Genomic DNA, 15,560 nt, shown 5'->3' with positions numbered 1-15,560 from the left:
TCCCTCTGCTCTTCATGCCGATTTCCTAAATGTTAACATCTGATCACATTTGCTTTATCCGTCCATCTCCCTCTCTCTGAACATTTTCATCATAGAGATATGATGTCCCTTTATGCCTTTTCAATCCTTCATTGTGTTTCCCCTAAAAAGAAGGAATTCTCTTGCAGTAATCATAGTACAATGATCAAAATCAGGAAATTAATACTGATACAACACTATTGTCTAATCTTATTCATATTCCATCAATTCTCCCAACAGTGTCCTTTATAATAAAAGATAATCCAGGGTCATACTTTATATTGGGTCGTCTTTTTAATTTTCAGTCTTTCTTAGCGATGTTTTGTTTTGTTTTGGTTGAGAGAACGCCTTGCTATGTTGTTCAGGCTGGCCCCAACATCCTGGACTCAAGTGATCCTCCTGCCTCAGCCACCTGAGCACCTGGGACCAGCAGTGTGCATCATCTCAAACAGCTAATATTTCTTGCTTGCTTGCTTGCTTGCTTGCTTGCTTGCTTTCTTTCCTTCTTTCTTTCTTTTTTTTTTTTTGGTTCAGGGGATCGAATCAACACCTTGCCAGGCAGGTGCAGCGCCACTGAGCTACATCCCCAGCTACACTGGTGATTTCAATGGAAATAGTTTTCATGTTTTACCATTTAAGCATTTTATTGGCTGGTTGGCTTGAAATAAGTTTGTCGTAATGTTAGAGAAATACTCTATATAGGTGTGATTAAAATTCAAGAGACAAGAAATCTGTGGTTGTTCAATCAGTTACTTCATTTAAGGCTATACCTCTGTGAGTGCCCATGTACATATAACCCTATAGGTACATATGTGTATTTGAGCTGAGTTTTTTGGCTACCCATATTCTCTTGCCCTCTCAAAATTGTCTCTTGTTTATTTCCCCTGGAACTTGCCATTCTGAAACCATTCCTCTCCTCCTGAGAACAAATCTATCTCATCACCGATTTTAAGCTCTACCCTCTCTCTTCTGGACTCTGTATGGCCACTGGCCTTGGCTGAGAGGCGGGAGAGGCAGGAGCTCTGGGGCAAAGACTGCTCGCTAGCTGGGTCTTGTGTTGGGTGAAAGTGGCCAGCCTTAGTGTCCCTGCTGTGTTCTGTCATCAACTGGGGGCTACTACCCAGGAGAAGCACAGGCCCCAGCTCAATGCAGCATCGCAAAATGCTGTAGCCCAAGACTGTCAACTAACTACTCTGCCTCTAAAATCTTTCTTGAATGACGATTTGGGCAGCTAACCATCATGGTGGCCAGAGGTACCTTCAGTGTGGCAGGTGCCCCACTTTTCTTTGCCTCCTGAGGTTACCGTGTCCCTCTTTAGAGAGCCTGGTGGGGCTCTGTCATAGCTCGTTTCCCAGTTTGGAGTAGATCTGGTGTTGGGAGACCTTCAGCCAGCTAGCTCTCTTGGGCTGGCAGCTGCGTTCTGCAGGTTGCCTTGGGAATTGCTTGCATCCTCGTCCTGATATGGTGGAAGGTAACGCAGGTGGTTCGTCCAGACCATGTCGCTGTCTCTGTCTCTGTCTCTGTCTCCCATTAGCTCTTCCCAGGCACAGGCCAGGTGGTGGATCAGGAGGGCTGCCTGCATGTATATCCTCTTGGGCCACTGAAATGCCAGGTGCCCTTTCTTGCAGGCGCCCCCACAACTGTTTCTAGAGATCCTCTAAGCATTTCCCATCTGACTTGTCCTGCTTGGAGAGAGGGAGGGTCTCACTGTGTTTCACACGAACACTGTCCTGCCCAGCAGGCCCATGGCTCTCCTCGAAGGAGTCCACAAAGGCACCTCATGTGATGAGCAAGGAGGAGAGTTCCAGAGCTCACCTCCCAGTTGTGCGTATCCAGCTGTGACAGTATATAACGATCATCCTTTATGTACATCATAGCAGGAAAAAGAGAGTAACAAACCATTGGGGCAGAAACCAAACACACAAGGAGATTAAGGGGAAGAAAGAACAGAGAGAATCATAAGTACTCTCTTGAGCCTTTTGGAATCAAGTACGCAAGCAAACGTGGTTAGTCAGAATAGTGGACATTTGTACTTTACCTCTCTAGCATTCATTGTTCCCTCCCCAAGCACAGCTAGTGTGACTGCACACAGCTGCACAAGCTGTGTAGCACACAACTCCCAGGAGCACCGATCACTTTGCAGACCAAAGGAGTGGGGACCCCAGGACCTGTGCGATCTTGTGCGGCATTCACAGCACCCCCGGCCATGCTCCTAATTTTCCTGTGTGATCCACAGCTTCCCTCTCAGTCAGCACAGTCTGCTGGGCTAGCACTGCAGGGCCTGGAATCAGACCACAGGAGCAGGCCTCACATATCCCAGTCTCCCGGCCTCTGGGCCATCGGCAGCCACGTGAACTAAACCTACTAACCCTAGTTTAACCAATTACATCACAGGCTCTTGATGGCGATGCACACCCTATGTCATAACTTTCCCAAAGAAAACCTTGATTTTTTTTTTCACACTAATAGTACCTAGTGAAGACATTGTGTATCAATCAGATGTGTCAAATGAAGGACATGTTTGCCCAAGCCACCGGACTGCCACTCTCTTGTTGGGTCTCTCTTGTGCCGAGTTGACACTATTGAAATTGGGCTGCAAAGAGCCTGGCAAAACCATGCACGGTGGTGCACACTTGTAGTCCCAGCTACTGGGGATGCAGTAGGAGGCTGAGGCAGGAGGATCACATGTTAGAAGCCAGTCTAGGCAACTTAATGAGACTCTATCTCAAAATAAAAAACACATTTTTAAAAACTTGGAAGGCCTTGGGTTGTAGGTCAGTGGTAGAGTACTTTCCTACCCCAGTTCCCCAGGGTAAATATAAATATAGTGTCAGAAAAAAGTTTTTCTCTGAACAAAATGGAAACTGGACTATAAACATTGCCATAATCTCTAAGCAACCAGTCAAGGATAGAACAAAACAGATCATAGTGTACTGGGAGGGTGTGAAACCCAAGCTTGGTGATTGGTTCCTTATGAAGAATATGGTAGAGGGCCGGGGATTTAGCTCAGTGGTGCCGCCGCCTGCCTCGCAAACACAAGGTCCCCCCCAAAAGGACTGTAGTACAGGGATTCAAATGCCTGCCTGGACTGTCATAGTGCCAAGGTGATGTCTTCCATGTGGGCTTTTAAAATAGTAAAGATATTCAAACATATGCACACAAACAGAAACATGGTATTCCAAGAATTAAATAGATTGTGCTATAGCTTTGCCTCCAAAATTTTTGGAAGCACGAGGGTGTGAAGATGCTTCCCTTTGCAGGGCATCGTTCAACTGAATTGTGCTGCCAGTACACTGGGACTATGAACCAGATTCTTGGGTGGTTTTCTTCACAATGTTATTGAGATGGTCTATTTCTTTGTGCATTATATTATTTTGATGTCACTAATTTAAAATTTTATGAAGCCTCCTCCCATATATTTTCCCCATATAGTTATTTGAAAAGCACATACACAACACAGAGACTAATTTTTTTTTGTCATTTATGTCTTTTGCTTCACCAATTTATTTACAGATTTATGGTTCATTGACTTTCACAGTTTGAAAATTAATGCTAAATCAATACTTTGTATAAATTTATTATGATTTTACCATAAATTATTTTGCAATATATTGTTTGACTGATGTGGTATAAACCTCTATTGTATATAAATGAAAACATTAAGCAAGTTGAAGGCATGAAATCAGCTAGCACCCTAATATAGCAGCTTTGGAGTGAGAAACTATATAGCATTTTTATGTAACATATGGGAAGACTGTGCAGTGTGGGAGTTTTTAGCATTAATTCTACAGTTGTACTAAATCTAACATGTCAGTCTCCATCCACAAGCCAGCCAGATTGAAAGTGCTAAGTTTTCCCTGCTGCACTGAATGCCGAATTCTCTAACATGGTGGCATTCGAAGAAGCCCATCCTCATCAAGCAAGTCTAGACTATTTAGCATCTCTACATGGAAATCATTTTAACTCCCAAGTATTCCAAAGTGTAGTCTTCGTCCAAATTCAAGAGTCTTTCCAGAACTGCTCTAATATCTCGGACAATCCATCATCCTTCAAGTAGAAGATAATCACTACTATAATGTCTTTTTTTAGTACTGGGGATCGAACTCAGGACCTTGCACTTGCAAGTCACCACTGTAATGTAAAGGGGGGAGGAACCTCTTAATTTTGATCACATTTTCAATACTTAGCTTGTATTTTTTACATATTGTTCTGCTTTTGACAAATCACACCCTGGAAATGACACCACTGACTTACACGAGGAAGAGGGTCTACATAATAGCCATAGTGTTTTTTTAAAGGCACACATGGCATAAAGCTCAGTGAATTTCCATAAAGTGAGCACATCCATACAATCCCTGCCCAGACCAAGACATGTATGTCACCAGTTCCACAGGAGCCCCTGCATTTGTCTGTAGTCACTGGCTGTGTGAGGTAAACACTCTCCAGACTTCTACTTGATGAATTACTTCTGCCTGATTTTACATGTTAGACAAATGGGATAGCATTAGTGCTTTTGTGAACGACTTCTTCCCCGCAGTTTGGGGCTGTGAGAAGTAGCTGTGCCACTGCGTGTAGTTTGCTCCTTCTCCCTGCTATGTGCTATTCCATTGTGTAGTTGTTGTTGTTATTGTTTGGTACTGGGGATCGAACTCGGGACCTTTTGCTTCCCGAGGCAGGCGGCAGCACCACTGAGCTAAATCCCCGGCCCTATTCCATTGTGTAAATGACCATGATTTAGCCACTTACGGGTGGTGAGCATTTTGTTAATTTCCACTTTTACCTATTACAACTTCTGCTGCTATGAACCTTCCCAAGCACACCTTTCAGTGAATATAAGTATGCTTTTTCTTTCAGTACTAGAGATTGAACTCAGGACCTTTATACTAAACTACATCTCCAGCTCTTTTTTATTTTAAGCTTTGAGACAGGGTCTCAATAAGTTGCTAAATTGCCCAGGTTTGGCTCAAACTTGTGATCCTCCTGCCTCAGCCTCCCAAAGTGCTGTGATTATAACTGTGCACCCTCACACCGAGATAAGTATGCATTTTTGTTGGGTATAAATCAAAGTATTACGTATTTTAATTCTAGAGAGGTTTAGTTAAAACATCTACCCACTATCTAACAGGGGCTCAGCCTAGTGGACAATGACATTTTTTTTTTGCTAGTTATGACATTAGAAAGCATATTACACGCTTTCTTTTTTTTTTTCTTTTTCACAAGGAGGATATGGCATCAAAACACCCTGGTAAGGCCTTAGGAATACATTTGGATCTTTATGGATTTAAATCCATCGAATCGCTTCTCGGCCTTTGGCTAAGATCAAGTGCAAAGTCTTAACTCGAGAGTATAAGAAACTAACTTTGTTTTCATGTCACTGCACTTAATTTCTATTTGGAGCCCCCGGTCTACCCAAAGGCAGAAGTCACCACAGTAAATGCAGAATACCTTCCCTGCCTTTCTGGTGCCACACCTCAGTCCCAGAGGCAGACGTGACACTGGAGCCCTTGGGTTGCCAAGCATTCAGCCCAGCAGTGCTGAGACACGGTCCCTGACACCCGGGCTGTCCCGGGGACCGGGGGAAGGGGGCGCCTTCCTGGTCCTGGTCCTGACCGCAGCCCTCCGGCTCTGCTGGTCCTTCTGCCAGGGTCCGTGAGCAGGTGGCCTGTGGGCTCTCTCAGGGCTGTCTCCTACATCCCCTGTGTGCCTCCCTCATCTTGGCCCTTCCCTGTGCTCAGGGCTTGCCAATCAAGCCCACTGAGGGGAGCAGATAGCCTGGCTCTTCATCTGCCTCCCCAGTCTACCATTGTGGGCACGAACTCTACACTGTGAACCTTCTAAGGCTTGGGTTTCTGAAACACAAAAGCCCAAGTTCTTCAAACTTAAAAGCTTGTCACTTGTCTCACCCTTTGCTTGAAGCAATGAATGGTGATGACTGCAGGTGGAGTGGAACAGTGTTCCACCACTTAGATATTCAGGCCCTGGAATGCAGCTCCCCCATGGAGCACTTGCTTAGCGTGCACGAGGCCCTAGGTTTGAGCCCCCACACTGGGGAGGAAAAAAAAATGCACGCGCGCGCACACATACACACACACACACACACACACATATTCACACGCATACATGTTTTTGTTCATTTTTTCCTTCAACTTCTTTCATAACTTTTTTATTTAAAGAACAAACAAAACTTTCACAATACTACTTCAAGATTACTAGGGCCAGGGATTTAGCTCAGTGGTTTCGCCGCCTGCTGCGCAAGCGCAAGGACCCAAGTTCGATCCCCGGTACCAAAAAAAAAAAAAAAGATTACTATGATTGGGCTGGGGATTTAGCTCAGTGGTTTCGCTGCCTGCTATGCAAGCACAAGGACCCATGTTTGATCCCCAATACCAAAAAAAAAAAAAAGAAAGAAAAGATTACTATGATTACAACTCTACTTACATCAGATTGGATTCAGTCTAGACTTTGGGAACAGTGTCTGACATAGTTCAAACTTCTGGAGAAAATTCCATTAATAGCAAACCACTACTGGCTATGATCTATGAAGTACAGGTGGGTTCCTGTAGACACTGCATCTATTTCCTGTTTTAGTGTTTGTAGCAGCCCTTTGAAGGAGGAGACTGTTTTATCACTTTGTGTACAAGCAAACCAGGCCCAGAGAGATGAGCTAACTTGCTCAAGGTCATGGTACTAGGAAGGATTTGAACCACTTGACCAAGGACCTGTGTTGAGCCAAGAGTAGCAGATGCAATGAAGCCCCATGTTACACTACCTCAAAGCAGAGAAAGAACAGGATTTGGCCGTTTTACTATTTTCTCTATTAAAACACAGAAATCCAGGAAGAAGGGCTCTTTCAAATGAGAAAGCCTTATAGCTTCCTAGTAGTTCTCTCTGGATCCTAGTTCCTAGAGATTACATAAACTAGAATCTACTGTGTAAATAGCACAGTGAATTGATTAAACTATTTGTTACAATCTCTGAGGTTAATTTGTAACATATAAAATTATATACTAGCAAGCAGTCATTGAAAATGTTTGCAGAAGGCTTATTAACTAAAGCTGATAAAAAGCATTAAACAATATGTGAACACAAACACACATTACACTCCCTCCCCAACATAGCAGGCAATCCCAAATGCTACCATACTTAAGTAAATATCTTTAATGAAATTTAAGTTTAGTTAATGCCTTCAAAAATAAAGGCACCAGGGCTGGGTATTTAGCTCAGTGGTGCCGCTGCCTGTCTTGAAGCGCAAGGTCCCGAGTTCGATCTCTGGAACACACACACAAAAACCCCCAAAACAACAACAAAAAAAGGCAGCATGGGCCTGGGATTTAGTTCAGCAGCATAGCGCCTGACTGGCAAGTGCAAGGTTCTGAGTTCAATCCAGGTACCAAAAAATAAAATAAAATAAAATAAAAAAATAAAGGCAGCAGATTGTTTTAATGGTATCAGCAAGAAAGCTTTGATCTAAAAACATTGGGTGGAATTAAACATCATTTCTATTTTACTACTTTAACCTTTGGGAACACACCCCACAGATTTGTATCTGGTTCTTACTAACCAAAGAACTACTAGCTCACAAAAAAACTTTCAAACCTTATAAAAATACACTGTGTAGAAAATGAAGTTCCCCATAAAATTACTTCCCTGTAGGTATGGTTATCAATAATATCGTATATATTTCTGCATATTTTTCTGTCTAAATATGAGGTGGCTTTATCTGCAAATACAGAGAATATATATTTTTTAAATATAGGGGCTGGAGATGTAGTTCAATGGTAGAAGGCTTGCTTATCATACCTGAGACCCTGGGTTCAATGCCCACTACCTAGATAAACAAATAAATAAATAGCAGTGGCGCATGCCTGTAGTCAGCTACTCAGGAGCTGAAGTAGGAAAATCATGAGCCCAGGAGTTTAAGGCCAGTGTGGGCAACATAGTGAGACCTTCTCTCAAGAAAAAAATTAAAAAGCTAAAGCATTGTGGTGCATGCCTGCAATTCCAACACTCTGGGAGGCTAAGGCAGGAGGATCCCAATTTCAAGCTCAGCCTGTACAATTTAGCAACTTAGTGAAAGCCTGTCTCAAAATTTAAAAAAAAGGCTGAGGAGTGTAGCTCATTGCGAAGGCCTTGGGCTCAACCCTCAGAACTCCAAGACTAGATAGGTAGGTAGGTAGATAGGTAAGTAGATAGACAGACAGACAGATAGACAGCGTACTGATACATGCTTCAATATGGATGAATCTTGAAAACTTTATGCTAAAAGAAGCTAGTCACAAAAGACAACATCACATTATATATGATTCCGTGTATGAAATGTCCCCAAGTTATTTTGAACATCCCATCTGTTTTCTGTGAGACACTGAACTAGATAGATGAAGCCCTATATTTTACAGTTCTCATTCCAATGGTCAAAGAAAATAAATTCATAAGAATGTTCCAGACAAAGGGAACAGAAGTACGGCAGTGCTGTTCTAGACAGAATCTTTTCATGCTTAATGTTCAGGAAAGCCAGTAACTATAATTCAGTGGGCATTATAAGAAATAACGACAGTCAGGGATTTAGCGCAGTGGTTCCGGTGCCTGCCTCGCAAGCGCAAGATCCCAAGTTCGATCCCTGGTACAAAAAATAAAAAATAAAAAAATAACAACAAGACCCAGCTCCTCAGGAAGCTGAGGCAGGAGGATCTCTTGAGCCCAGAAGTTCAAGGCCAGCCTGGGCAACAGAGAGACTCTGTTTCAACAAGAACAAGAACAAGAACAAGAAAAAGAGATGAGAACACAGTGGTAGGGAGGGCCAGGTTCCATAAAGTAATATGCATTCTACTGAATTTTTCACTTGACTAGTATAGTTGACTAAATATAGACAAAACTTAGAAAAACAATTTTTAATGTTTGTAATCTGTTATTTTATTATTACTAACTAAAGAAATGCTTGTTTTTTGTTTTTAACGGCTTGTTTGTACTGAGCCCAGTTGTTTTATTTTGTTTTGGTTTTAAACAGTCTTGCTAAATCCTGAATTATCCAGGCTGGGTTCAAATTTATGATCCTCCTACCTCAGGCTGTTAAAAGTTTTGAGATTATAAGCGAGCTCCACTATGCCTGGTTAAAAAAAAAAAAAGAAGACCTTGAAAGCACAAGGACCCGAGTTCGATCCCTGGTACCAAAAAAAAATAAAGAAAATACATTTTTTTTTTAATAAAACAGAGTACCACTCAGGCATACAGAATAATAAACTAGAGACATTTATAGCTAAATGGATGCACCTTGAGACCATGCTCTTAAGTGAAATAAGTAGGATACACATGTATAAATACTGAATTGTTTCTCTGGTGTGACAAACTGAAAGTGTAAATGAGGACCAAAATGTATAATAGATATTGAGAAAAAGGAAGAAAAGGGGCAAAGGGGAAGGGGACCGGGGCGGCGGGGCAGGGGAAAGGAAAGAAGAGAAAGAAAAAAATGAGAAAAGAAGGGAAAAAACTAAAACAAAGCTTTTGTAAATAGGGAGGGGTAGAGGGGTTGAAGGGAGGGAAGGGGAATGGGAAAAAAAAAGAACCAAGATACATCATGTTCAGGTACAAAGTCCCAATGATGAATGTGATCATAATATAGACCTAAAATGTACCAATAAACTTAATGAATAAAAAAATTACCATATACATAGGGATTTTTAAAAAATCTGCATTCTATAGTTTCATCATAGCTTCTTTCTAGCAAAAAAAATTTTTTTGATACTGGGGGTCAAACTCAGGACCTTGCGCTTGCAAGGCAGGCAGAGTGCCACTGAGCTAAATCCCAACCACTAGAAAATATTTTTGTGGGTGTTTATAAGCCCTTTTCTAGAAAAATCTGCGGTCAGCCTGGTAGCTTTATACTTATATGAAAGTCAAAGAATAAATGAAGAATATATAAGAGATGGGAAATAAACCAAGTCTCCTATGCAAAGGTGATCAGATGAGAATCAGCTTTAAGCACAAATGAAGCACATTTTACATTTTGTAAAGCAAAACTTTATTAAAATAAATATCCTGAGTACTTCTTTTTTGATAGTGGTGGTGGTAGTGGTATTGATCAAACCCAGGACTTCACATGCATCAGGCTAGGGCTCTACCACTGAGCCACATTTTTAGCTCTCTTCCTACATCTTATAACTGCTATCACCAAATTCATGCGAGAATGAAAATAAATTATATTGAGCCACGGGTAAAAATTTTAAATAAGAATGAGAGTTGAAATTTTATAGCATAAATTCATTGACTAGGCACTGCTGTACAATTTTTTAAAAATCTAGCATCCAGGGGCTGGGGATTTAGCTCAGTGGTGTGCCACCTGCTTCGCAAGTGCAAGGTTCCGAGTTCAATCCCTGGTACCAAAAAAAAAAAAAATCTAGCATCTAAATAATTTAGTCTAAAGAATAGGTCATTGTAAAGTCATAATGTCTTTGGGCTTTAATTTTTCCATCTGTGAAAGTATAGTACTGGTTTGTATTTCTTCAAATCTATTCCCTAGCAACAAATGCATACAAACTCCAAGTTTCTGACTGGTTAGAGCGCCCTCATGTGTGTCTTTGTTGTAATGTTTTAGATATGTGAAAAAGTACTATTAATTTTGTACAATCAATAATGTCTTTATTTTCCCATTTATGATAGTTTCAAGTATTACACAGCAAATTTAAATGGCTATAGTTAATCCAGCTAAATTCACTATCAAATTTCATATGCCAAATTTTATTCTTAAGCAATGGCATTATTGCTTTGACTTAAATTTTAATTTAATGACCCTTTCTTTCCCTTAACACTCAAGTCCCTTTTTCCCTTCATCCTCTTTTTCCCTTTGCCCTTCTCCCTGTTCCTACTACTGTCCTGTGATTTTCAATAAATGTAGCTACTTAATACATACTAGGAGGTGAATGCTTGGCAATTATTTCCCTGTACACAAGAACCTGCACTATTTTTGGCCTACTCAACTGTAACATTGGGACTTCTCAGCTATTATAGTTGGATCATTTGCACCATTTCCCCTAATAAATTTCCTTTCATTTCCATATATATATTCTATTGGGCCTCCCTCCCTGGAGAACCCTAATACACTCCTGAAGGTCTATTTTGCCATGCCTCACCTTTTCTGCCTTCTCAGACAGAGTAGGTAAGCATCCTCTTCCTATTCTCTCTCTCAGCTGGAGTCCAGTCACTCTGTCTCTGTGCCCCCCATCTTGAGGATGGTGACCAGGTCTTTTTCATCTTGGAGACCAGTGTATTTAGTATAAGATGGAGGGCCCAGAATTCATGCTTAATAAATGTCTGCTGAATTGAATCAATTACACTTTCTCCCTTGTCTTTGTATGACACATTCTTTTCTTGGTCTCTTCCCTCTTCCCTGATCAATCTTTTATAATCTCTGCTTGCTTGTTACTGCCTACCATTAGCTGAAACTAACTACCCGGTTGGCAAAGACTCTTTGGAAATGGAATTGGCAGGAGCTGACCCCTGTGATAGAGCAGAGTTGGTGAAAGAACAGACCCAGGACAGCATTCAGTGTTTCGAGCAACAGGTAGGGCTAAGAGATGCTGGCTACATACCACACAAGGGCCTTACCACCGAGGAGACCAAGTACCTTCGTGTGGTAAAAGCACTCCATAAACTAAAGCAGCAGAGCGGAGAGACAAAAGAAGAGAAGCAGCCTGCATCAGCCCAGTCCAGCCCAAGCAGCACCCCTCATTCTTCCCCGAAGCCGAAGTCCAGAGACTGGTTCACGACTGGTTCCTGTACAGCTTTAATGGGCCCAAATCCTAGCACCATGGATCCTGGAAGTGGGGATAAGGATAGAACCTCATTAGATAAATGAAATGTCTTTGGACCAAGACCCCTCCAGAAGTCTGATTCTGGAGGTTTTGCTGTCCAGGCCTACAAAGGAGCCCAGAAGCCCAATCCCATGGGGCTGATCCGTGCCCAGGCCACCTGAATGGCTGAAGATCCAGCAACCTTCAAGCCGCCCAAGATGAACATCCCAGTGATAGAAACGAAGAAACCACCACCACGGACCCATAATCTCAAACCACGTGACTTGAATGTTCTCACACCTACTGGGTTCTAGTGTTTTCTATCCCAGGGTAGAGGGTTTCTTGTGTTCCACTTCCCTTGGCTCTCACATAGGAATGGTATATTTTTAAATCTCTTAAATGGAGGCTACCACTGGAGATACAGTTAATTTTTGAGAAGCAGTGTAAAGCTTGTACTTGTGTGGAAGAAACCATTTTGTACTGCTTTGGACTAAAAAAATCTGACCAGTAATTTTGGGGGACCTTGCAACCTATTTTTGTATCATGTACCCTCGACAAGAACTTCAATTACTGCTTACTAGGTAAATAATGTTTATGCTAGTCCAAAACTGAGACATTTAATCACCATCAACATGAACATTGACAAATCATGGTGTAGAGGTGCCCACTAACTTGTTTGGGCACTAACTTTGGCCCTTTTGACCATGCTGGTGCTGTGCTCCAGCTCATCATTTGGGACCTAAGATACATTTGAGATCTGGGTACAGTTAGCAGCCAGTCCAGGGAGGGATCTCACTTGGAGTCACCTTGCTTTTTAGTCAGCCTAACAGATTATTTTGTCCTGCAGCCATTCCTTCATGCCTCTTGGTACTTCCTGGGCCACTGACACAGGAGAGATACTTCCCTCTTACCATAGAACAGTGTTGCTTATCCTCTCTTGCACTTTAAAGTGAGATTAGTTTAAGTCCCATTTGGTTGAAAACTAATAGAGAAAATTCAGTCTCCTGATTTCATACTGATTACATATGTATAGCTTTTTTTCCTGGGGGCAGTGCTAGGAATGAACCTGGGGCTTCACACATGCTAGGAAGGCACAATACCACTGAGCTTTCCCCTAACCCCTAGATATTTATATTAAATTTTTTTTAGTGTAAAGATGGTTAGTACAGTTATAGACTTTAGGTTCATATAAAATGAATGTGTCATGTTTTGATTTTTGGCCAGATCAGGGCCTGAAGTTTTGTGGGGTGAGATTGGTCCAAGAATTCAAAATTTTTCTGTAAATGGAAGAATTTTTCACTAAAATGAGGCTCATACCTACCTTTATGTGACACATACCTTACTGAAGAAAGGAAAGAGAAACTGCCTTTTTATTTCTCCTCACTATGTACGTGTTCATTGTTGTGAACACTGTCTCAGATATTGCTTTTCTTTTTTCTTTTTGTTGTACCAGGGATTGAACTCAGGACCTTGCACTTGTGAGGCAGGCACGGCACCGCTGAGCTAAATCCCCAACCTGTGCTGTTTTTGTTTTAGGTAGCATTTTGTGTACATAAGGAACTGATCTTCCATAGAGAAGCCCTGGAGTCTAAAATTGTCACAATTAATTTATTTGTGTCTTTTTCTTGTTTTGACAATAAAAATCCTTACTACTTTCTCAGACACAAAAAAAATTTAATTCAATGATTTGAAGGGTCTTTTCCCTTCAAACTTCTAAAACAAGTTTTCATTATATTATTATTTTATTATCATGCCTAAAAAAAATACAGCAAACTAAGTAATTAATTATAATACATGATAGCTTGACATCATGTTTTTAGGACTGAGCCATTTCTAACTCAGTTTTTCCAAATAAAAATCTACTTCTTTAAATCATTATAAAGAGATTTCTTCCTACTTAAAGGAGACCTCATTTCTAAAACTGTCCCAAAGAATCACAATTTCAAAAAATCCATTCAGATTTTAAATGGAATTCATCCCACAAATATTTATTGAGCCTACACCATGTGCCAGGATTGAAATTCAAACTGGTGGAACCCAGAGCTGCTGAAGTAAAACAGTGCTGCTTTTTCCTTTTGTAAAAATGACCTGGTAATTACCGCCTCACCCTAGAGAGCTGCTGCAAAGATCTAATGACATGACATATGGACCACATGTTTTAAAGAGTGCCATGTTATTTAAATGTTTACATGAGAAACCTTGGTGATTCCAAGTACATGTTTTAGGGATTGCTTTGCATGTGAAAAATACTTGAGTGTGGGGTTCTGCTAGTTTTCGTTTTTGCTTTTCATTTGAATCTTTCATGACAGGAGAGAAGGTGAGAAGACACAATAATGTGACCAAAGAAGAGAAGTCTGAGCTATTCTTCATTACCTTTTACCCTTTGTCTCAGCCAGGCATGGCATGGTCTGACCGGAGATGACACCGGCTTATAAAAGGTCAGACTGGCTATACTGGACTAGCTAGGCTGGAGCGATGAATCTAACCTGGCAGAAGCCAGAGTCCTCACCTCGCAAGTTCCCTGGAACCAGACGCCAGCAACCCTTGATATTCAAATAAAAGCAACACATGAGCTGATTCTTAGTGACTGTCTGATCTAGAGCCCTAAGGAAACTGGAATAGACTGTTGTGGTGTTCTCTCACCATGGAACCCACTTCTTACTCTTTTTTTCTGGAGGATGGGGATTAAACCTAGAGCCTCACACATGTAAGGAACCTCAGTCTCCTAGTAGCTGAAGAACTGGTGACTAGAAGATAGCCCCAAAGAAGTTACCCAGAGTGCATAGAGACAAAGAAATGGAAAGCATGAAAGAAAATAAAGTACAAAAGTTCAGTGTACATCTTGGAGTTTCAGAAGGAGAAAATAGAAGGAATGGGCAAGAGGCCATATATGAAAGGTTATGACTGAGAATGTCAGAATTAACAAGACCATAATTCTTAGTCTGAAGAAACTCAATGAATCCAAATCTAGATTATAAAAATAAATCCACATCAAGACACATCATACTGAAACCACAGAAAAACAAAGACAAGAGAAACATCCTAAACCAGGTGTGATGGTACACACTTGTAATCCCAGGTACTCAGGAGGCTGAGGCAGGAGGATCACAAGTTGGAGGCCACCCTGGGCAACTTAATGAGAACCTGTCTCAAAATAAAATATAAAAAGGGCTGAGGATATAACTCAGTGGTAGAGTGCTTGGCTAGCATTCATAAGGCCCTGGGTTGTATTGCCAGTACCACCAAAAAAACAAATTTGAGAGGAAAATAATTGTCAAAGTAGAATTATGTCCTAGTAAAAGAATCTTCCAAGAAAGACATTGAAACATAACTCTCAAAGAAATGGAAGATATCAGCATCTAGGAGGTGAAACACCCTAAAGATAATTCTTCACCTACTTTTTTCCTTCCTTCCCTCTCTCTTTCCTTTCCTTCCTTCCTTTTGCAGTGCTAGGGATTGAACACAGGGCCCTGTGCATGCATTCTGCCACTAAGCTACATTCCCAGCCCTTCTTGAGGTTTCTAAAGAGAAATTATGAGAAACTAGGTTTTGTGAAAATTCATAGGCTAAGAACACAAAAAGACTAAAGAGACAATGGCTTCAGCCAAAATCACCCACAACCCCAAGCTCACCTCAGTTGTGTGTGTGGTTTGTTTGTTTTTTTTGGTTTTGTGTGTGTGTGGTTTTTTTGAAACAGGCCCAGGCTGGCCTTTAACTTGTGCCGGGCCTTCGGCCTCAGCCTCCTGGTGTGCTGGGATG

The 15,560-nt window shown here is 41.4% G+C and overlaps 1 protein-coding gene and 1 pseudogene across 2 annotated transcripts in view; one reads left to right on the top strand and one right to left on the bottom strand.

The window, feature by feature from the left end:
* LOC110346858 (uncharacterized) overlaps positions 1-15,560 on the bottom strand; it is a 137,009-nt gene that overhangs the window by 95,509 nt on the left and 25,940 nt on the right. The gene's annotated exons all lie outside the window — the stretch shown is intronic.
* On the top strand, positions 11,385-12,115 carry LOC101716385 (putative monooxygenase p33MONOX pseudogene; annotated as a pseudogene).

This window comes from Heterocephalus glaber, unplaced genomic scaffold (assembly GCF_053883595.1).
Source record: "Heterocephalus glaber isolate CG9 unplaced genomic scaffold, H.glaber_assembly_v1.0 deba00001564, whole genome shotgun sequence".
In the NCBI taxonomy this organism is placed as follows: Eukaryota; Metazoa; Chordata; class Mammalia; order Rodentia; family Bathyergidae; genus Heterocephalus; species Heterocephalus glaber.
The sequence above is the reverse complement of the archived record's forward strand: the minus strand, read 5'-3'. Positions and strand labels throughout refer to the sequence as shown.